This window comes from Catharus ustulatus, chromosome 3 (assembly GCF_009819885.2).
Source record: "Catharus ustulatus isolate bCatUst1 chromosome 3, bCatUst1.pri.v2, whole genome shotgun sequence".
NCBI classification, from domain to species: domain Eukaryota; kingdom Metazoa; phylum Chordata; class Aves; order Passeriformes; family Turdidae; genus Catharus; species Catharus ustulatus.
The window spans coordinates 31,977,558-32,001,167 of NC_046223.1; the positions used below are offsets into that span (position 1 = coordinate 31,977,558).

A 23,610-nucleotide genomic window follows, 5' to 3' on the forward strand; every position below is an offset into this window, starting at 1 on the left:
CTGCAGCTTGGTGTGACCTGGTGGCCCGAGTAAGGTGGTTTTGGAAGCATAGCTACCATGTTTCTGACAGCCACGTAATTGCATCTGTCATTTGATGACCCTTTACCTTCATATTTATTGGGAAGATGAGAGGTTATTCTGCTTGAAGTACTGATATGGGAGTAGAGTGTTTTGGGTGCGGTTCCATACTTTGCTTTAGGTGCCTGACAAGATTTCAATCATGTATCATTCAGGTACTCACGTACACCAGCTCCACCACAGGGCTTCTGGTCATCCCCTGCTTCATAGCAAGGCTGTGAGAAGTACTCGGAGTTGGTGTCCTGACATGCTCACTGTTAGAATAATTCTCAGCAGTGAGGAAATAGTTGTTTTCTACTTCTTTGAAGCAATTTAGGGGACCAGTTGTTCATAAGATGGGTTAGCGGTATGTGCAAGTACAATCTGTAGCAAGATATTAGGAAAGCTGACAAGGATGGAAGATCTTTCTCCTCATTCTTGGGTGAACATATTTGCCTTGCTGCATTGTGCTGGCTCTGGTGCATGTCTGACCTTTACATGAACAGTTTCAATTCACTGACACATGAGAGGGTAGTTTTCTACCTCCCAATAAGTTGATATAAGTGAATAAGCTCTGTCTGATAAGCACCAGAAGTCTTGGGAGGTGGAACTCCTCGGCCAGAAATTTAAAAAGTGGGGAGCTTGAAATAATGAAATTGGAAATTAAGTGAGACCTCTCTCCTCAGATGGTAGAGAAGTTGTCAACTTGATCATCATAATACAGCGATCTAATCACTTGACAGTTTGTCAGATTATTTGACTTCTATATTAATTCTGTCTTTGAATTTCTTTCCCCAAGATGAGAGAGAGTTCTTTGCTCTTAAATTTATAGGTGAAAACCACGAGACTTGGAAAAAATGACAGCTTTTACTTTTCCTGCACTGAGTATGTTATATAAATATTTGAAAAGTAGAGTAGCCACAGCTGAAATTTCGTTTTCAAGGATCATACATAAATTCATTTTTTTGTTTTGTTGGTAAAATGACATGAAATTACCATCAGTTGTTGAAGCATTTATTTCTCTGGATTTTTTTCTTTTTGTTTTCTCGTTTTTTAATTGAAACATGAAATTACTGTTGGTGTGTGACTTCACAAAGTGAAAATGTTTTGGGTTCTTGTGAACTGAGTAATTGTTAACAAGAGAAGTTCTGCTTGCTCTGTGTTACTTGGTTCAAACTGAAAGATACTTTTCTTTCTTCGACTCCCTTTCCTCATAGATTTATTTGTTGTGACTATTCCCTTAAATAATAGCTACCTGCCTACTTTTTCATATCAAAGCATTAAGACACTCGAGGATCTGCTTTCTTTTTCCCAGGATGACATATTTTCATGGATAACAGGGAAGAATGGACAGGTGCAAAATGTATTTGGCAATGTATTTCTCAAAAATTTTGGTTTAAGGAAAAACGCATTCTTATTTCAGAGTGGTGGTATTTTTCTACCTTTATTTTGCAGTTTATAGTCAACAATATAGATAATGTGTCTTATCCTTAATTGGTTTAATGATAAATATCTTGATGATTGATGCCCTCAGAAGCATGTGTATTCATTTAAAATACAAGATAATTTTCAACACAAAAGGAATTTCGAAGTGAAATTAAGAAAAATCACCTTCCTAAATCTGAAGTGTGTATGAGCATAAATAAATTAAGAAGAAAAATTAAAACCAGGACTGCTAATTTTTGCTGTATTTCTATTTATAACTAATATCACATACAGATGTCTTGAATTTTAATAATCAAGTAGGGCACTGGTTTGGAAAAGGTTGGGTGGGAGTAGACCCAGCAGGCATCTGACTGAACTGCCTCATCCAATTGATTTTAAAGTAGCACCAGAAATTCTTGAATGTTGGTTTTCTCCTACTGGCAGCAAATATATGTGAAACTTGTTGAATGTCCCATTCACCTGTACTGCTGATGGGGTGCAGAATGAGTGTTCTTATTTGCTCTTGCTTAACTTTTGTTGACAAAAAGTTGTTTTTTGTTGTCAACAAAAGATATGTTTCCTGCATGACAAATGTGTATGTTGTGGTCTTCTCAATGATGTTCACTATGTGATACACCATGTGTATGTATAATACCGAAAAGTGTTACACCATATGATAGACATTGGCTTTAAAGATCAGAAGTTAAGGTTGAATTTTCTCTGTGAATTTTCTTTGCAAAGTTGCAAATCCAGTAATTGGATGTTTGGAAAGGCTGATATCAAGATGTTTATATATAACCTTACTTGGCCTCCTTAGTTTTATGTTTATAATAAAGTCTTGCATTTATTGCCGTTTCATGTTGAACTCCGTTTACAATTATGAGTGTTAAGTGAAGGCACAGGCTTCAGATATTGGGGAGCCCTACTTGATGGGTGCTTGAGAAAAGCCTGTTCTATCAGTTTTTGGCATCCCATCAGAACTGCAGCCTGCAAAGGAACTGTGCCCGCTTCAACAGGACAACATTGAATCATACAACATTCCCCATGTCCTTGCCTCTTGTTCATGTTTTACCCTGTAGTTTCATCCTCAGAAATAATGGAACAGGTTTTCTGCAGTCAGTCCTACGCAGTTTTTAATTTTACCAGCCTGATTTCTCAGCTCCAGCTGTGCATGTGCATTATTTGCTGTCTTGTATTTTATTTTCCTCTGAGGATCCAGGTAGTACAGATAACATTTGGACAAATGAATTGCTCTCTTCTTGGGATAAACTTGGTTAACCTAGCAGGTTCACACTGCAAGCACCAAATTATCCCTTCTAGCTAGGGCAAAATCCTGCTTTTTGTAGCATTAAATACATTAGATTCTTAAATGTTTTTTTAAATGGATTCAGTTTTTAAAATATGTTGAAGTTAAGGCATAGTAGAGAATGTGATATTTACTGAATTTGTGCGCAGGAGTATGTCTAATATTATGACTTTCCAAAGCTCTATATAATATATTAATAAATTAAATGAATAGCAGATATAAAGGAAATTAGTTACTAAGAGGAAATTAAATGCTCCAGGGTTCATTCATTTAAAACTATAACTTTAGGATTTTGTTAGTTGGTGAAAGTATTTTGTTAGGTATTTTAATGTATGCAGATTCCATGCAAGTTTCTAAACCCTACAAGTGATGTACAGTTGCTTTTGTGCCCCACAAGGCACTTCTAAATTTAACTTCTATTAAGTTATATGTTCTATTAATACACAATTTTTGAGATACTATTATGGATTTTATAAAATCTATTACTTTAGATTTATAAATTTAACTTATTCACTTCTATTTATCTAAATGTGACTTTAATGTCTTTTCACTGTGGATTTCAAATTGTTGCCCACTGACATTTTAGGTGGTCTTGTTGAGTAGAAGCTTTTCAGAAGACCTGTAAATGCTTTCTGTATATAAGGGAGGTTGAATCATACTGGTTCAGTTTTATGCTGATATTAGCTTAGTTTTGGTTATGCTACTGGTGTTTTTCTGGATTTTGAGTCACTCTTATTTCCATCTTGGAGTTTTCTGTGAAAATTCCTACACATTTTAAAAAAACAGCTAAACTCCTATCCTCCAGGTGATAATATAAAACATTCCTTCCATCTAGCTTAGGCATTTAAAAGCCCAGGTTTCATACATGTGTAGACACACACACACACACACACCTGCTGTTTCTAAGAAGAATAAACATCAATAAATGTAGGAGGAAAAGTTGTGACAAACTTGTGCTGGTTGACAGCCAGCTAAACATGAGCCAGCATGTGCCCAGGTGGCCAAGAAGGCCAATCCTGGTTTGTATCAGCAGTAGCATGGCCAGCAGGACCAGGGCAGTGGTTGTCCCCCTGTACTTGGCACTGGTGAGGCCACATCTTGGATCCTGTGTTTAGTTTTGAGCCCTTCACTGCAAGGACACTGAGGTGCTGCAGTGTGCCCAGAGAAGGGCACAAGGGTAAGTCTTGTGAGGAGCAACTGAGGGAGCTGGTATTGTTTAGCCTGGAGGAAAGCAGGCTTGGAGGGGTCCCTACAGAATCACAGAATAAGCTGAGCTGGAAGTGGCCCACAAGGATAATCAAGTCCAACTCTTTGGACAGGACACCCCAAGAGTGACACCATGTGCCTGAGAGCAATGTCCAAATGCTTCTTGAACTCTGTCAAGCTGGTGCTTTGACTATTTCCCTGGAGAGCATGTTCCAGTGCCCAGCCACCCTCTGGGTGAAGAACCTTTTCCTGATATCCACCCTAACCTTCCCCTGACAACTTCAGGCCCTTCCTACTGGTCCTGTCACTGCCCACCACAAATCACTGCCTGCCCCTTGTCTTCCCCTTACAAAGAAGGTGTAACTGTAATGGGGTCTCCCCTCAGTCTCCTCCAGGTTGAACAGACCAGGACCTCAACCACTCCTCATATGGTTTCATCTCAAGGCTCTTCACCATCTTCATAGCCTTTTTTTGGATACTCTGTAGTATCTTTCTTACGTTGCAGTGACCAAAACTGCACACGATATTCAAGGTGAGGGTAGGCAAGCAGTGAAAAGGACAAGAAGACCAAGCCTCAAGTGGTGCCAGGGAAGGTTCAGGTTGGACATCAAGATGATGGGAAGAGTTTTCCAGTATTCAAACAGACTGCCCAGAGAGGCGGTGGGGTTACCATCCCAGGAGTTTTTCAAGAAACATCTGGACATGGCATTTAGTGCCATGGTCTAGTCGACAAATTGGTGTTTGGTCATAGATTGAGCTTGAGGATCTGAGAGGTCTTTTTCAACTAATTGATTCTGTAAACTCAAAGCTCTGCCCTTGAGAGTACTGAATTAGCTCTCTTAGAATGGAAGCAAATGGCTGAAGCACAGGCATCATGTGTCTTAAGAAGTGGGATATTGAGAAGTGGAAGCACTTCAGGCTGCGTGGAGGAAGGTGAACGAGTAACTCAGTGGGGCAGGAGTGGGGAACTGGTGTGTACATAGCCACTGGATCATGGAACATAAGGAAAGGTTTTAGTTGGCATCAGATGCGCAGGAGTCCTTCATGTAAGGATGCAGGACTTGCAGGATTTTTATGTGCAATGCAGAGATTTAATGCTTCTGTTCACCTTTATTTACAGATTAAGATGGTACTGGGGATAGCAGCAGTTACTTTTTCACAGTTATAGACCAAGCCTATACGCAGTTTGTACAATAAAGATATTAACTGATAATTTGTAATGGCTTAAACTAACTTTTGTAAAACATTGCATGTTGGAAGAACCACTGTGCATCTGTTGAGTGAGAAGAAACTGCAAATAAAGTAACATAACATTGCTAATACTTGTAGTCTTCATTATACTCTCAACATGAATGACAGGCAAATATGAGAAGTGTATTATAAACAGAAGGTTCCACTATTGCCAGCAATTTTGTGAAAGAGAGAAGAGAGGTCCGCTGGAAAATCAACAAAATTTTACATGACAGGTAGTTATTGCTATTAAATGTAACAAGGAAAGAAAACATTGATTTTCAGGAACCTAGCCAAATTCCTACACTTTTGGTTCTTTTTTTTCCTGGTAGAAATTTGACATTACCTGTCTACTGTAGTGAATATCTTGTAAGCAGCATTTGCTTTTTCTGGCACAGATTTTATGTGCTGTAGCACAGTATACTTTGTGGGATGTGGTATAGTATAATATTGGGGGTGTAAAAAAATTCTGCTCAGGATGCGTGCATGTGGGAATGGCCCAAGGCAACTGCAGAGTTGAATCAGTGGAAGTGTGAGAGAGTGGTATATACTAGCTAAGAATCTTCAATCACCATGATGGTTGTCCTGTAGGAATGAAATAGCCTTCATTTGTTTTGCTTAATCCTATGAATAAATTTTATTGGCTTGTTTTGGTTTTTAATACTCCACAATATAAATATACCACCGTGAAACCTTTGTAAAGAAAGTGTTGTTTTCTTGACTAGTTCGGGTTGGAAGCTTCATCAAAGATCTTCCAACCTCCTGCCATGAGAGGGATATCTTCCAGTAGACCGGGTTGCTCGTATTATTGTGCTAGCTAGGCTAAAATCCTACAAAGAATACTTCATGCAGTCCAGAAGAGGTTTTTTTTACTTTTCCTTAATTCTTTGTAATTCCATAATTCTTTGTAAAAATTCTGCTCTAGCATTTCAAAGAAATATTTTTCATTTCAAATTTCCTTCTCTGATTGTGTTAGCAGTGTTGATGTGTTTCTTGCATCCTGTTTTTTAGCCTTCTTTCTCTGAGAGGCCAATGTATTTGAGACATTGCCATTCCTGCTAAGTCAATAGTGTCTGAGGCTGTTATAGCATCGTCTTTTATGTCATCACCAGAATTGACCACCAGCTGAGGACAGTGTGATAAGGAAAGTGATGCATTCTAGGTGATTGCTCTGGGGTCTTATCTCTGGGAGATAAAATAAACATATTGAAACACGGAATGATAATGTGCCATTGAATGAGCTTGAAAAGGGTGTTTTGTTTGGTCTGAAAGTATATTAAATGTATCAAGTGTCTTAATACAGGTGGACAAGTTCGACTGGAAAACGTTGTTTAACCACCTGCTGCTTTCCTAGTTGTCTTAGAAAAATAATTATCCTGTTTAGAAATTATGGTTCTGGAATGAAGTACTCTGTCTGAAAGCTGCAGACTGAGTTTTGTTTGCTCTGATTTTATTCTTGCAACTATACTATCAGTCAGATAGTACTGTAATGGGCAGAATAGATTAATCTTTGAGATAAGCAAAAGTTGAACTGATTAATTGTTATGTGTTTTCTTATCGTGTCAAAACCAGAGTTTGTGTTAAAAACAAAAGGACAGTATTGTAACTAGCAAAGCAATACTGAATCTGCTGCTGATGTATTTTCTACCACCCTTTAAATGCGGTGGGTGACAGGAGCACCAGCAAAGTCGTAGAAATACACTCAATAGAGTGGTAAAATAAATGTAACTAGTTCTCATTTTGTAGGGTTACAATATTTTTTCAAGAGCAAAATTTGTTGATGTTACTTGAAATTGCAAAGTGTCAAAGCTACAGATCTAGTGTTCTTGAAGCTTCTTTTTGTCAAGCAACTTCTAGGAAAATGACTCTCAGATTTTAATTTGTCATTCAATATTTTTATTTCCAAATATACTTTACTTGATGTAATTTGCATATTTTGATTGAGCTATTAATTGAGAAGGAGCTAGTGCTGACTTTGAGATGAAAGATGCTATTCTGAAAATTGAAAGTGATTGCCATCTCTTGTTCATCTGTTAAACAAAAATATCAACAAAATAGAAAAACCAGCAAATAAATTACTTTTCACAGTGGTTTTTATTTTTATAATTTTTGTAATGTTAGCTCTGTTTTGGTAGGGTTTTTTTCTTTACTGAGATCAACAAAGGTGTCAGGGTCACTGTAGCTGTGATAGTCAGGATGCTGTTATAATGTCCAGACTGCACTGAATGTCTCAATGTTTCACTTTAGCCTAGACAATCTTTTGCGTCTTTAACTCTATTGGATGGATTCAACTGATAAAATGTGATGAAATGCAAGAGCTTATTGTTATTTCACAGAGAAACAGCAAGCTACTTGTAGGAAAAAAAAGTTTATATTAAAAACAGAGAATGAACTATTAGTGAAATAATAAGGTGACCATGTAACTATTCTAGTTGAATGTGCAGTGAAGAGATCTTCTATAAAAGAAAGCATGAGCCAAGGCTGAAAATAAGTATGGAACAGTGTCTTGACTTTCATTTCAATATTCTTCTCCATAATGACATAAGAAATAGATCACATAAATTCCTCAGTGGGATGCAGCTATTTTCAGTCTTTGAAATTCTACTTCTAAACTTTATTACAGTCCATCTGAAATGAATGAACATGAGTCCTTGAAGTTAGAAAACCATTACTGCAGCTTAACAGTTTGAAAAGCCTTTTATCAAAGGAGAGATGTTACATTTAACGATGTGCAGACTATTTCTTACAGTGAATTAAAGTATACAAGTACAGAGAGAGACATCAGTTTTTGCTTTGGGAGGTTGAATGTACCTTTACCTTAGCTAATAATTACAACTGGGAAAACGGGAGGGGCAGTAGCAGTATTAGCTAGTTGTTAGTAACCAGTAGTTGGTGCCTGGGTTTTAATCCTCTTTTGCTGCAAAGCTCAGCAGGGGCATCTCCAAGATGTGTATTTAAGAGCTGCTCAGAGGCACAGAGTGATGTGAGATGTCAGCAACATCTCAGCCCCAGTGCAGACTCATCTTCTTTTCTGCAAACCTGCCTGGAAGCCTCTGCCCTCTGCTTTTCCATTCCTGATGATCAGGATGATGAACATTGTCCATTCCTGCTGTGAAGTCTCTTTCCGTTTTTGTTTACAATCTTGTACTGGTGTTGTTTTTGTTCCAGTATAGTAAGCTTGGGTGGAAATGCTTCAGCAGCCCTGCAAGACTTAGCCTGGAAGTGGTTTGAACAGTCTTTGTGGATTTAAGTTAAATCTACATGGAAGTACTGCTCTTCCCACACTGTGATTTCTTCTGGTCACAATTCCAGAATTGCAGTGCTAAGACTGACAATTTATGAAATAATGTTTTACAATAATGTTATGGTTTTTTACTTTCTTTTAAGATTTTTATATGACATGGAGAAAAATTGAATGTAAAATGACTGAGCTTTAAATAGGAAGAGTTGGTAATTAATCTCTCTCGTGGAATTGTGCTTATTCTTCTGTTACCTGATTACAGTCATCAAAGGATACTATAATAGGTTTGAAAATTGAGCATACTAAAGTACTCAACTTTTTTTCTAGGGTGTGTTATTGTGTTTTATCTTACCCCTTGCTATTTCTGAGGCTGTTCTTGTCAGAAGATATGTCTAAAGGAACAAACATAGCTTTTTTTTGCTTTATATTTATATATTAAAGAAACCTGTGTTGCTTCAGCTACCCTAGAGGGATTTTAAGTGTACAGTAATTTCACGACCATAAGGCGCACCTCCGGGAGCCAACAAATTTCGCAACTTTGTGCATTATATATGGCACACCAGACTATAAGGCACACTTTTTCTGTGCAGCGAGGAGCTGCGCCGCGCGCAACAAAGTAACGAAATAGTAACGGCATCGCGCAGTCTCAGGGTTTACTGGCAGGTGCTCAATTTGCAAACATTTTTCACAGATTGGCGTAGGCTTTAAACGCAGCCCCAGGCGCCCTCCCTATGCCGTGAGCCTCGGCACTCCCACCTGCCCGCGGCGCTGGTTGGCGAGGTGCAGCTCGGGGCGGCCGCAGCTCATGGCGGTCCAGGGCGGCTCGGATCTGCCCGTGGTCTGGGTTGGCTCGGGATGGCCGCGACTCGCGACTTCTGTGGCCAGCCGCTCCCTCCCTCCCTGCGCGGCTCACGCCGGGCCAGCGGCGGCGCTTCTCTCTCTCCCTGCGCGGCTGCCGGGGCTGGCAGCAGCTCCCTCCCTCCCCACACGGCTCCTGCCGGTTGCAGCTGCCCACTCCTGCCCGCCCTTGCAACTCGGTGCTCCCACAGCACCGTTCCCCCTTTGCGGCTCATGCTTCCGGGTTGGCAAATTTCGGAACTTTGTCCATTATATAAGGCGCACCGGACTATAAGGCGCACTTCCAGGTTTGGGGGGAAATTTTAGTCAAAAAGGTGCATCTTATAGTCGTGAAATTACTTTATTTCTAATTAGAGTATGAATTTTGGGGGGTACTAAGGTAAGGATTTGTCTTACAGGTTTCTGAGTTTTCTTATTTTTCCCAGTGATTACGGCATTAAATAGTACAAGAATACCATCATGAAACATGCTGCTATGTTACCAACACCATAGTCTGATGTTACTGAAGTGTGAAAAAACATTGTAAAACATTTTTAAACAGGGAACCATTTATGTAAAGTGGGAATGCAGCTCTCAGCTTTGTTGCAGAGCACATAAGACATTATTATTGACACAGCTGATTTTCTCTCTGCTCCCTTACCTTGAGTCTCCAGATTTTGAAACAATGGTAAAATTAATGTGCAGGTATTTGCATGAAACAAACAAATGCAATAGATTCTTTCTCCTTTCTTCCTATTTATCCATATTATAAAACAATTATTTCAAATAAAATCTCCACGTCATTTTACCTCAACATTATTACTTTTGCATACAGAAGAACAAAACAGAACTAACTGTCTTCCCTGGGTTTGTTGTGCCTTCCAGCACGCAATTTACATTTAGAAAAAATATTTTTAAATAGTTCTTCTCTTAACTTTATTATTTTATTATTTTAACGTCCATATATGATATGACAAGACAGACTTTGAAATACAGTTTTTTGTAACACTTAGGTTTAGGTAGAAAACAACAGATAATTCTTATGAATTCTTAGCTGATACCAGCAGATCAGCTGTCGCTTCTAGTGATTTCAGTCAGTAAATTAAAAAAAAAAATAAGGTGGACTTGTTTTTCAGAGCTGTAAGCATGCTATCATGGTCTGTGTTGAACAGAAGTTTCTGTGCATTTCCAGTAAGATGAGCATTCACCTGCAGAGGTTTTCCTTGAGTGGGATCTTCTCATGAAGTCAGAAGGCTGTTGGGTTCCATCCATCCATCCATCCATCCATCCATCCATCCATCCATCCATCCATCCATCACAGGAAGACCTGTATCTTTCAATTAGTGGGGAGGGAAAAAGAGAATTAAGGTGTCAATATTTTATTTTTTTTTTCTGTAGGGGGGTTGCAGCAGAATACAACAATCTCACTTAAGGTCTTTTCTCCTCTTCTGCCTTGCAGTGGAGGTCTCTGAGAAGCCATCACAGGTGTATTGTTAAGGGTACTATTGCATCTGATTAAATTAGTGAATAGAGCTCTTGTCTTTATGGGTTACATTCTGTCTTAACACTAACACTGAATATTTTATTTCATTTAAACTGTTTCCAAATTCCTTTTTTTTTTTTTTTGACGAGAAAGGGATGAAAAGGTCGTGTCATCATCTTAATGTCTTTCTCTACATGTTCTTGATTTGTGCTCCTTAGAGAATATTATTTAGTAAGAGGTAATTTTCGTCTTCCATTTTGAGGCTTTTTTACTTTTATTATAGATGGTTTCATGATAAGTTAATTCCAAAATTCCTTATTTATTTCAATACAAGGCTGTAAGGAGCAATAGTGATGTTAGGGAAGAGGCAGTTCTTAATAAAATCTCATGCAAATTGGGAAATATAAGTAATAAGCTAAACTCTAAATAGCAGCTGTTATCCTTGAAAATTTACAGTATGTAATCTTCCAATTTCTTGACAGTAATGCTTGCAATTAACAATTAGTAATAACAATTAGTAATTGTAGAACCAGGAAGAAAGTTGAAATTTATATTTGAATTCCCATTTTATTTCTCTACAGAAATACAGAATTTGCTTTTTACTCCCTAGAAAACAGCTTTTGAACTAGTAGTTGTAGATTTTACCTATTAGCTTGGAAGACTTACTGATTTTATTAATTCATGGAAAATATGTAATGAGTACCAAACCTGTCCCTTTTCCATCCTTAAAAGAGGCAAAAACAGGAAGCTGAGGAACTGTGTCATATAGCACAATTTCAGTTTCCAGAAAAATATTAGAGCAAGTAATTGAACCAAATTGTTTGTAGGCACTCGAAGATAAAGGAATTACTGTCAGCTCAACTGGATTTGTCAAAAACAGATAGTCAATTTAGTTTCCTTCTGAGGCAGAAAAACAGGGTATGGATAAGAAATAAATCAGTACATGTTATATATTGTCGTAAGTACAGCTTTTGGTAAAATGGTATTTCTGTACACAAGCAAGAGGAACGTGATCTACAGAAAATATTGTAAAGTGAATATAAAATTTGACTAGCACCTGTTGTAATCATAGTTAAATAGAAATGGAAAATGGAATGATAATGTGAAGTGGGATTTTTATGGGGTCTTTCACATGGTCCACGCTACTCCATATATTAGGAATGTATTTTTCTTAAATTTGCAGATAACGTGAAACTATGAGAGAAGATGCAGTTATGCAAAAGGACAAAATTAGAGTTAAAAGGGATCTTGACAAAATGGAGACACAGTCTGAAATAAATAGAATGCAGTTTCCTAAAAACAAGGACAAAAATCTGTACGTGTGTAGAGAAATATGATTTAGAGAATGAGGATAAAGAGCGAGTGGCTGAATAGTGCTTCAGGACCAGAAAGTTCTGCAATTTTTAGTGATCCCAAACTGGATATAGGACTGCAGTATCACCTGCTGGTGCAAAAAATATCATTTTAATATATAGACAGGAGTATAATTTGTAATATGAACCAGGGTCATTCACTCAGTTCAGTCATATCCGAATTACTAATTCTGGACCCTTGAAGGAATTATCATTTTATGATTAGGAAAACAAAATTCCGCTTCAGAAAGCTTGTGAAGAGTCCAGAGGACAGCACCAAGAAGCAGCATAGTCTGACCTACAAGAAAAGATGGACAAACTTGTAACTGATTGATTTAGAGAAGAGTGATCTGAAGGGGAGTATCAAAGAAAACTTGGAGAATAGTCACTGACCAAAGAATTTGGGAACCTTTGATTTTGTTGTTTTTTTAAATGCATGTTTTTCTGCAGTAATATGTAAAATGTTTAATTCTTTTTTCTAGCAGAATTGTGACAAATCTGCTGGGGTGTATTTTTACTATTGGAAGATTATTTCTGAATTATTGGACAATCATACAGTCTTTAAAATTGCTGCTGAAAATGCTCACGCTTTTCTTCTGACATATGAAAGTCTATGTGTTGCTGAATAGTCACAACAAAGCTCATCATCCAATATCTGTCAGAGTTAGTTGCCTGCTCATAAATGTGCAATTGTGTATGGTTTGATGACCCAGCCAGACTTGAGGAACTCATATCATCATTCAGAGTTCAGGTAGAATCCAAACTGCTAGCTTAGATCCTATGAGTAGCCCTTTACGTAGTGTACTCTATTGGTAAATTGATTTGCTTCACAGGGGCTTGTTCCTGCATAGCAATATCATCTTTTCAGAAATAATGGCCTTTAGGTGATACACAGGACTTCACACCTGCTTCAGAGGTTTCAAAAGGGTGAAAAACAGCAGCAGAAAGCAGACTGAATCTGTATATCATAATAGCAGATGAAAACTTTAGCAAGAGAATTAGTTAATTTATTTGCGCTTGGAAATTCCATTTTGCTGTAGAGTTAAGAATTGTTACAGTAGTCTGGGATGAATATGATGTAATAGCTAAAACTTTTCTCTAATTTCAACTGAGATTAGTTTCCAATATGATTGGTCACATGTCATGTTTCTATTATAAAGAACACAGGTAGAACACCTGATTTTTTCTTTATGATGTTCTGTGGATTCAGTCAATTAGTTTCTGTGGATTTGTTCAAAATAATAACCTTAACCTTTTCTTTTCATTTGTTAGACAGGAGACATAACTGGGAGAGAAGTGTTTTTTACACTGATTTGCAAATAAAAGGATTATACCTATATTTCTGCAACCTTCTTACTTTTTTTTTTTCCTATTCAATGTGCCATAAAGTGACATACTGGTTAGATGTTTCTCTTTTCTGGTTCTTTTAGTAGAAGTAATACTTTATCTTTCACTGGAATTTTCTTTTTCCTAATCAAAATGATGCCACACCTTTTTTTCTTCACACAATCTGTTGTCTACTGCTTCTTCCCTTTCTTCATTTCTTGTTCTCTTATGCTCTGTTTAGTTCTCTTCTTGAGATCTTTTGTTGGTGTGTTGGTTCTTCTTTATGAAATGTCTAATTCCCTGCTTATATGTTCATTACAATATCTCTTTGATTTTTTTTTTTCTCCTGAAATCAACTTGATAGCAATATTTCGAACTGGTAGTAATGTGAAGTTACAAATCTGTGTTAATGAAAAAAGCGCAAGGACAAGGCATATTGTGCAGAGTTTACAATCAGAGAAAGAAAAGAAACAAACATGAGCAGCTGACCAGAATAAGAGCTAACCAGTACAGATTATTCTTAATGATTCTTCTTGAAAAGTTAGTTGAACAGTTAGTAATTTTGAGAAGCAAGGTAAAGGGGCAATTGTATGGGCAAATGAAGTATGGAGCTTGACAGTAAAAGGACTGTTTAGAAAAAGTGATGTGAAATGGTTGGAAATACAAGCAGTGTTCAAATATTTTAAAAGGTGGAGGTAAAAACGGTGTGTTAAGCTTTAGTATTAACATTCACTGGCAGTTTTAAATTGTTCAACCATGGAACTGCAGAAGAAAATGAGCTTTAAACAGGGAGTGCGTCTGTCTGTACTCTTTCTCCCATCTGTGATCTTTCTCTTCATCAAAGTTCTTCACAATAAAGAGCACTTGAGATCAGGTACAGCACAATTGTTATCTTGGGCAAATAGCTGACAGATTTTATTTTGGATTCAAGGTTTAGACTGAAACTATATAGGAGCATAACAATTCAATTTTCCTTTCTCATGGATTGAAGTTGGAAAGCTGTATGAGCTTTAAAGGCTCTAAAGATAGATACCTCAAATATTCTTTCCTTGTGTGACCTGTTAAAACCATTGCATGTCAGAAGTGATGAATAGTTTTTGTGGGTTCTGGGTAGGTTCCTGATCGATTGGTTACTAGTTAATGAGGGAAAAGAAGGGCAAGTGCTGAAGTACAGCTGACTGTGAGAGCACACCTGCCTTTTCTCTTTACCTCATTTTCTCTGTAATGAAGGAACCAATTGGTTTAGAGCAATCAGTGCTGACCTGTTAAAATCAGGCAGCATTCTGGCATTGCCAAGGTAATTAAATTCGCTAGAGCAAGGATTATAAAGGAAAAAAATAAGAAAGAGCTTGAAACTCTGCATTGAGTAAGAGCAACCTTGATATTTTAAGGTTGGCAAAAAACCCCAACCCAATACAATTAAAAAGAATTAAATCATTAGAGTGTTCTCTTTTCTGTGAGGTTGGGAATGCCAACATCTTTGTCATTTTTCCTTTAAATCCTGTTTCTGTGACTGGGAATTTCTGCACAATGTAGTGTAGGTATTTGGAGGAGGCAGTTTACTTCAGAATTTCATACCGATAGTTGAAAATATCCCCCACTGTTCTCTGTTGTATTCTGCACTATTGAACTTATAGGCTATGTATCTTCATAAAATGATTCGTTCCAACTGATGTATGTAAAAATAAAGCTCAAATCCTTAGTAAATAATTGTAGTTCCTGTCAAGTGTTAAATTTAGAAAATTCTTCATATATTTTAAGATTTCAATATTAATTTAAATCTTGTTACTTTGTATGGATGCCCTTAAAAGGAAAATATTTGGTTTCTGTAAGAGTTTTGACCTTATCAAAATAAATACATATTTCATATAATTAACTTATCTGAAAAACTAGTTTCCTGCTCTGTATTGTAATTTACAAATTCATTGACTGTGTATATTAACTGGCAATATTATTGATGTTAAATAAAATGTCAGGATCTCCCTTCTGCACTTCTTTCCTGTATAGAAGAGGCTAAAGCATTGTTTTATAAGGTTCATCTGAGTCCAGAATAACATTTTTAACATTTCTGTAAAAAAGTAAAATAAACCAGACAAAACCCTTCAGACAAACCAAAAATCTTGAAAAAAATTTAGAAGTATAATATCAAAAGCAGTAATATCAAAAGATGATTTATCTTTCTCTGATAATCTTAATTTTACTTAGGTAAAATTTAATTATGTTTCAGGGCAGAGAGGGGTAACCTTCGACTCTTTCAACTTCAGAAACATCAGAGATCATGAATATATATAAAGTTCCTTTAATCATCAACTGCATGTTGTTGTAACCGTCATGACATGAGCATCCTTTAGTTCATGTTTGCCCTTGAGCAGATGAGGTGTTCAATCCTATTATTTCAAGCTATTAAAGCATTTTTGTTGGATCTTTGTAATGGAGTATTATGTTAAATCAACTTCTTATTTTGAAATCTCAAGCTTTTGAGCTAATAGGTCATGTTCATTCTATTTATTAACTGTGGCTTTTTGCTGACTTCTTTTTAGGCATGTTTATATATGTGTACTGCATACATCTATACATATAAGTAGATATAAAGTTAATATGATCATATATCCTGTAATGGGCAGCAGGAGTGGAAATTTTTATGTGGCTACTTTCTGATGTACTGCTTATTTGAAACATTTGTTCCCCCTGCAATAGTCTCCACCTGTTAGTTTTCAGATAAAATTACAGAAACTCTTTTTCTTTATATTTGAATATGTTACCCACAGAGAAAATATTATACTTTAAAGCAAAATATCAAATGTGGGCACTTCAGTGGTCATTGTTAGATTAGTACATTTCTGCACTCTGCATGGGGAGTGTGCTAATGATGGCTACTGCTAATGACTTCTGTCCTGAATGTATCCTTTTTCAAGATATATTATCATCTGATACAGAAAAGTTTTGAGATGTTTTTGGCTTTTTTTTGCTAATTGCGTATTCATAAGGCATGGGACAGGTTTAATGTTAATTTTCACACTGAATTTATTACAGAGTAAGAAAACTGGGTATAAGCCTGTATCAGTTATCAATAAAGTGAGTTCTGTCTACTGTGGACAATACTGATGTTCAACAGGTGCAGAGTTTAACTGTGATTGTAATGAATACACTAACAATAATGTTTATAAATATAGAAGAAAATTGGTAGAAGAATATTTCAAGTAATCTATCTGTTTTAAGAGGGAAGGGATATGTTAACTGTGTATGAACTCACTCTCAAAAATGAGTGGTTTAAACTTTAGATTTAAGTGCCAAAAACAAGACTGCTTTTTCCAGGCCAAAATGTTCACCACATTTTCAGCTCTTTATTTGTATGAAGTTTGGTCTCTAGTCCAGATCTTTCATTAAACTACAGGTCTGAAATATCTCTTTATGGAAAGGGACATCATAGCATAAAATATAAGTGATACTTCAAAAAAAATGTATTTTTGATGATGGTTTAATATTTCAAAAGTCATGAAGGTTTAACTTTGAGTTCTAATTTAAATGTGTCTCAGGCCTTTAGCTTTAGTATTTATGAGAATGTGAGTGATTTGGAGGCTCAGATTTTTGATGTAGAGTAGGCAGATTCATAGACTTCACCAGTGCAAAGCAGACATGGTACGTACCAGTCATAGTAAGGTGCACCTACACTGCTCTTCATTTGCAGTGCACTAAAGCAGTCTTCTGCATTTTATTTATTCATTCTAGATGTCCTTTTTAGTTTATGTATGTGCAATATTAATGCTTTGAAACAGAGGTGGAAAAGCAAAGCTGTAGGTGCAGAACTAAAAGCATATATACAGGGTTTACGTTCTAGAATGCTGGCATTCTGCAGTAATAATGAATTATTGATAATAAAAATGAGCTTTGAATTCTTACTGTTTAATATTGACAATGCACATCTAGTAAGGTATTTTCAAAATGATGCTGTACTCACTCATTGCTTTGGTTTGTTTTTGTCTTTCACTAAACATGGAGAATATTTTGAAGTCTGAAACTAAATATATTAAGAGATGTCACAGTAAAATCAGATGTCATTTGTATGGGGAAAGATTTTGTTAGTTACTTTTGACTACAAGGTTAAATAATACTTTAAAGCAAGTTCCTTTAAAAATATGTGTTGAAATGAGATAGGTCTACAATAATGTGGAACTGCATATTTATTAATTTTCACTGCATTTTTTCCTACTATTTCTCTTCTTTCCCTAGTTTTGGGGGTTGTTTGGTTGATTGTGATGGGGGTTTTTGTAATTGTTTTGTTTTTCCTTTTTGTTTAAATATCTCTCCTGAAACACAAGTAGGTGTCAAGTCTCATAGATTAGTTGATCTTCTCTTAGCATTAGGCATTTTGTTAGATGTTTGTTGCTCAAATAGCTTGTCATGTATAGTCATACATCCTTATACGATCTAGTTGTAATGTTTTCACCAAATAGTTAATGTATAAACTTTATGTATATAATGGAATAAGACATTGGAAAATAATTTTTAATATTCCAGCTATAGAAAATTATTAGAGCTTAAATTTGTTCATGTCCAGTCACTGTATTTCTGGTTTACTTACTTACTTGTGGAAGATTAGCAAATATAGTAGAATCCCTGTGTATAAGAGAGAACTTCAAATGCAGTTTGATAACACAGAAATCCTGTTTCTATGGTGTATGTGTATAGCAAAATGAAAGTATGATCCTAACATGAATTAAGCATCCATGTTTTAACTTTAATCTGGATACCATGGATAATAATAGTAGGTGAATTGTAGGGATGCAGGTTTCAGCTACTGAGATTCTGAGGGTTACTTGTATGACTTGTACGTGTTTTAGTCCATAATGTAAGCTGTAAAGTCAGTGGTACTTTAGCATAAAAATTATTTTGTTTCCTTGGGCTTTGGTCATTTTTGCTAAGTATCTGTGGTCCTGGACTCCTTTCTTGGAAATCAGTCTATAAACCACTCTTCCTAGCATTTTGGTGCTGCTGGCATCTCTTTCCTGAATTGATGTTTAGAATCTGAAAATTTAAGTATTTAGAGTCAACTGTGTATATTTAGATAGAGACAATGACCAGCCTTCTCTGAACTAGTACTATTGTGTAACATAAAGAAAATTATCAGAAAGTTTGAGTTTAGTTTAGGATTGATGAAGTTGAATAATTAGAGGTTGTAGGACATCAAGAAAGCTCTCTGATGAGTTATGTAATAAATGGTTAGGGTATGCATCATAATATATATATTACATAGATCAATACCACAATTACCTGCTAAATATGTAGGCAGTAGGGTTTTTAAATGTCATTTCATAATGAAAAGTTCACAGGTTAATTATTGATTTCCACTAAAATCTGGAGACTGTACATCTAAGTATATCAATATTCATTTTGAATATATCAAATACACTATTTCAGGATACCTGACATAGTATGGGATGCCAAAGTGAAGGAAAGATTGCATGAATGGAGAGGTGGAGAGTAAAAGATCTGAAAATTAAGTGTGAAAAATTGACTTTTAGTATAGCTAAGGAAGGTCAGAGAGGTCAGGTGGGGGATCCTTAGTTCTGAAGTTCAAAGGTTTACTCTATGAAGGACAGAAAGAAGTCACAGCCTTGTATTTTCTGCAAATTTCTAGTTAATGAAAATATAGCAATAAATAATATTGATTGCCTCCATTTCTAAATGGATATTTATGTCATTTTACTGAGAGTAATAATAATACTATTGAGGAAAAGTACTATTAGACTGATGATAGCCACCTAACTGACATCAGTTACAACTAGGAATAAAGTAATGAAGTATAACAATGAGTTACCTCTTGAAGCATGTTTTCACTGCATTCATATATAAGAATAAAATGCATTAACTTACCTTTCAGTTACATACCAAAATAATGCAGTACTAAGTTCTAATTATCAGTTTAATAAAGTGAAGTGGATGGTTTTGAGGGTAATGCACGACATACAGGAAAATTGAATTGATGTACTAATGAAGTTTATGTCTACAGAACTGAGATTCATGTAACTGTGTGGTAGATTCATTTAAAAGATACTCTTCCACAGAGCACCTCTGTCACTATTGAGGCAAGAATTGTGTTATTTAGAGGAAAAAATCTACTTGAAGAAGATACAATACAACGTAATGCCTTTCAGTGGCTGTTTTTCCAATGTAATGTTGTAATGATCTAATTGGATTTCGAATAGGAGAGTTGTGTATGCTCATAGCCACTTTGGGAAGGCCACATACAAGGTAATAACAATGGAGAGCTATCAAATATCCAGAGGGTAGCTGTGATGAAACAAGCACATAAATAGACCAGTTTAGCAGATTCCAACACAAATGTGTAACTGCAGGTTTCTCATGGACTGTACAATTGTTAGAGCTAATAATCCTAGATCACTAATTTAATTCCTCACTCTCTTACCTGCTGTGCAGTATAGGGAAATCCCTTTTACTTATTTTTCTTTTTTCATCTTCTCTTATATTTTTTTCTTCTGACTTTTTTGTTCAAGTATAGTGGTTTATTTCTTCATTGAGGAGTCACATTCTAAGTTTAGCTGAGTGAATTCAGCACCAGTCAAACGTAGAAGTCACAGAAAACAAGTTCCCATCAAACCAAATGTTGGAAACTCTGTCAGTGCTAGAAATGTGCTGTATAGGCAGAATTCTTCCAGCTGCTATTGAGGTGAAAACAGAAGCATGACACAGGTTTAGAAGGTGGTATCAAGGATATTGTGGTAAATGTTTAGATGGATCAGAGCACTTAAATCTCCTTTGCATTTTCTTTCCATATATATATATGTATGTATGAATTTTTGAGCTACATTTGAGTGGTTTTGAACATAATTTCAAATTTAACAGTAGAGGAAAAAGATACCAAGATTTATCTGATTTGAGGTGTAATACATTACCTTTTTGAGTAATGAAAATATTTCAGAAACAGCTTTAAGCTCAGAAAAGAAGTATTGCATGTCATCTGGATTGAAAAAGGCAGAGGTTTATGAAAAAGAAATAAGTTTGTTACATTAGAGGATCCTAGGCAGATCATTAAATTATTTAAGAATTCTTTATTTTGTCATAACTTGGCTCTAAGACTATAGATTTGCAACTTCCAGCATTTTCGGTGCAGTTTGTTACTTTTTGAAACAGTTGATGAAACTGCTCTTTGGCATTTTTTAATATATAGATAGCCAAATGGATGATGGCTTAATGCATTCTGTCTTTACATAGGCATCCAGATAAAGCTCTGTTTCATTCTCAGATAAGAGATTCTTTGTTCATAGTGATGGAAGTTATTATTCTGGTGGTTTTTTCCATGGCCGTAAAGCTTACTTCACTACAGAAGTAGTCATCCTGTAACTGTTTGAAATTATTGTGCACAGGCAAGTACTGACTTTTTCATGTCCCTTCAAAGCTCTGAAGAATCTGTTATTAAGTATTTGAAAGGCATTACTAAGAAAGATCAAGGCAGATTTGTTATTGTTACTGATACAAATATTCATTATTGTTATCTTAAACATGAGCTTGTTACCTGTGCAGCGTCGATTCACACACTGAGGTGAGATACTTCTATTTTTTATTCTAGTTTGCTCCAAGTAGGGGTCTGGATGGTAATGAACAAAATGCTGGCTCCCCAGTAATCGAAACTGTATGCTATTTATACATTGCAATAAACAAATACATCAGCATTCATTGTTAGCAATTGTATGACTTTTGCATTAATTAGTACCCAACCCCTATTTGTTCATTATACTCCTCACTTCTCATGTTAATTAGTCTGTATGTAGTGTTCTTCCTTCCGTTTGAGTCTTGGGTCCATTCTGAGGAGGTGATCAGTGCATCAGTGGTTGCAATCTCCCACTGGATTACTATTACCTAGAAGTAACCTATGTGCAGCTCACTCAGTGTTAGGGAAATTTTGTGCAGGTGAGAACTTAACTTTTTATTGCACTCTAAAAGAAATAAAGTTTGGAAGAAAAGCCTTACTTTATTTTTCTGGTTGCTATTTATTCTCTTTTTTCATTGCACCCAAAGTGATTTTAAGATTTATGGAATTAGATTTCAAACAGTTTCATATTTTTACATGCTTGACAACAGGAAGAAAACTTCCTGAATGGTTATTGTTCCTTGGTTAAGGAAACAATTGAAAGAGATCTGAATTCAGTAGCTCAGTCAATGTATTTCTGTTTTTTGCAGGCCTGCTCACAAGTTTTAGTGGTGTATTTCATAAACAGGTCAAACATAAGTTATTTTCATTTTGTAGGGGAACAAGAACTCCATTTTACAAAATAATAACATTTTCTTGGGATTGTGGCACTCAGTGTACCACTCCAGCCTGATGGCTGGAGTGTTTCAGTGAATAAATATCCATTGTAATCAGTTTAATTGGTACAACACTGTTGAGTGCTACTCTGAATTAAACGGTTCTTACTGCTTGTTAAGTCAGCAAGAGAAATGTGGCAAATGTGTGATACATGTGGTTCTACTCTACAATTAAAACAAACCACCAAAAAAATGGAAAAAAGAGAAACGGTGAGAACAAGAAATCTTTGCAATAGTTATCTGTCTTAAGTGCTTTGTCTTTAACCATATTCAACTATTCTCACATGAACTTGAGTTTCTGGATATTTTATTATTTGTGTACATATATTGGAAGGCACTACCCTTCTCTTTTGCCATCTCATTGCTGATGAGCTGTGTAGGAGTGCTTGTGCAGGTTAATATAGACCACCTACTTGTAATCCAAATTTATTATCATCTTTTACTGTGTCATCAGTTATTTCCAGTAAAATGCAATTTGATTTAAAAAGATCTAGACCTATGAAGCTTGCGAGATTGAATCTGCTATACTGTCTGTGTTTGATGAATAGTCCCATAAATAATATTTCTTTTGTCCTTTATTTTATAGCTCAGTTCAGGCCTGCAGTAGTTTAGAGTTGGATCTTGCATATGCTGGAAAGTATAAGCAAGAAAGTTTATAGACTCTGATAAACTAAGGTAGCAATGTGGAGCAGATGATACTACTAGTGGATATCATGTGAGATTTTTCTCATAAAAGACAGAACTTGGTGAATTTAGAAATGATTGGTTGACACTTTCACTGTTCTGTCTCACATCAGACATTTGTTTCACAAACACAAAAAACATGTCTTGTAATTTTCAATGAGACTTCTCTTTCATAGTATCTGATACATATTTCATGTGACTTTCAGTCTTCATTAATAATTTCTAAAATCCATCTAAAGAGTGATCATAGTTAGAAAGTTTGTCTAAGCTGTGTGTTATCAGAACAGGTGTTGCACACTTCATTTTAGCAAGGAACACCAAAGCAGTCAGAACTGGCATTCCACTGCTTTGGTGGGACATTGCTTGTGATTTTTTTTTAATTTTAGTGGTTTTGTTCCTACAGACATGGCTCCTAATGTTGAACAATTCAAGTTGATATTTCTTGAGATGCAGTTACTGTTGGTTGGTGCTTGCAAATCTGTTTATCACGGAGAATTACGGGGGTTTAATAATTGTATGATCATAGCTTTCGTTAAGGAACCAAAGCTTGTTCAGATAACAAAGGCATTCTTGTCCCAGATTCAGACCACACTTGAATAGTAACACTACATGCTATATCATAAATGTTTAAAATGTATGAGACATGCTTTGCTTAATGAATTACCCCATATTTCAGCATTCCAAAACTGAGTAGCAAATTTGAAATTGAGCCAGCAATGCTTTGCATCAATTTTCTAACCGCCTGCAACTACAAGGAGTTGTATCTGTAGGTACAAGTTTTCAAATCATAAAAATATTGATGAAAAATATATAATCAGTCATTTTTATTATGTTAAGTTACCAATACTTAGCTAATTTCCTTTGAATATTGTTTGGTAGTTTTCCAGTATAATTTTAACATACTGAATGGTAAGGTTTCTTTCATGTATCCTTGAATGTATTCTTCTGTAAAATGTTATACTGAATAGTGTTTCAATAAGGGGTAGTGGTTTATTTAGTTGTTGAGCACTAGATTTATTTGTTTGTTGGTCAGTTTGTTAGCAGGTTTTTTTACCTTTTTATAATACTTAATTCTTCATGTGCATTTTTGACCCCCTTTTGAGAGCCCTGGAGGTCTTCTCTTATTCTCTTTGCCTGT

General features: G+C 35.8%; 1 protein-coding gene across 5 annotated transcripts in view; it reads left to right on the forward strand.

Annotated features, from left to right (window-relative positions):
- BTBD9 (BTB domain containing 9) overlaps positions 1-23,610 on the forward strand; it is a 166,182-nt gene that overhangs the window by 40,502 nt on the left and 102,070 nt on the right. The gene's annotated exons all lie outside the window — the stretch shown is intronic.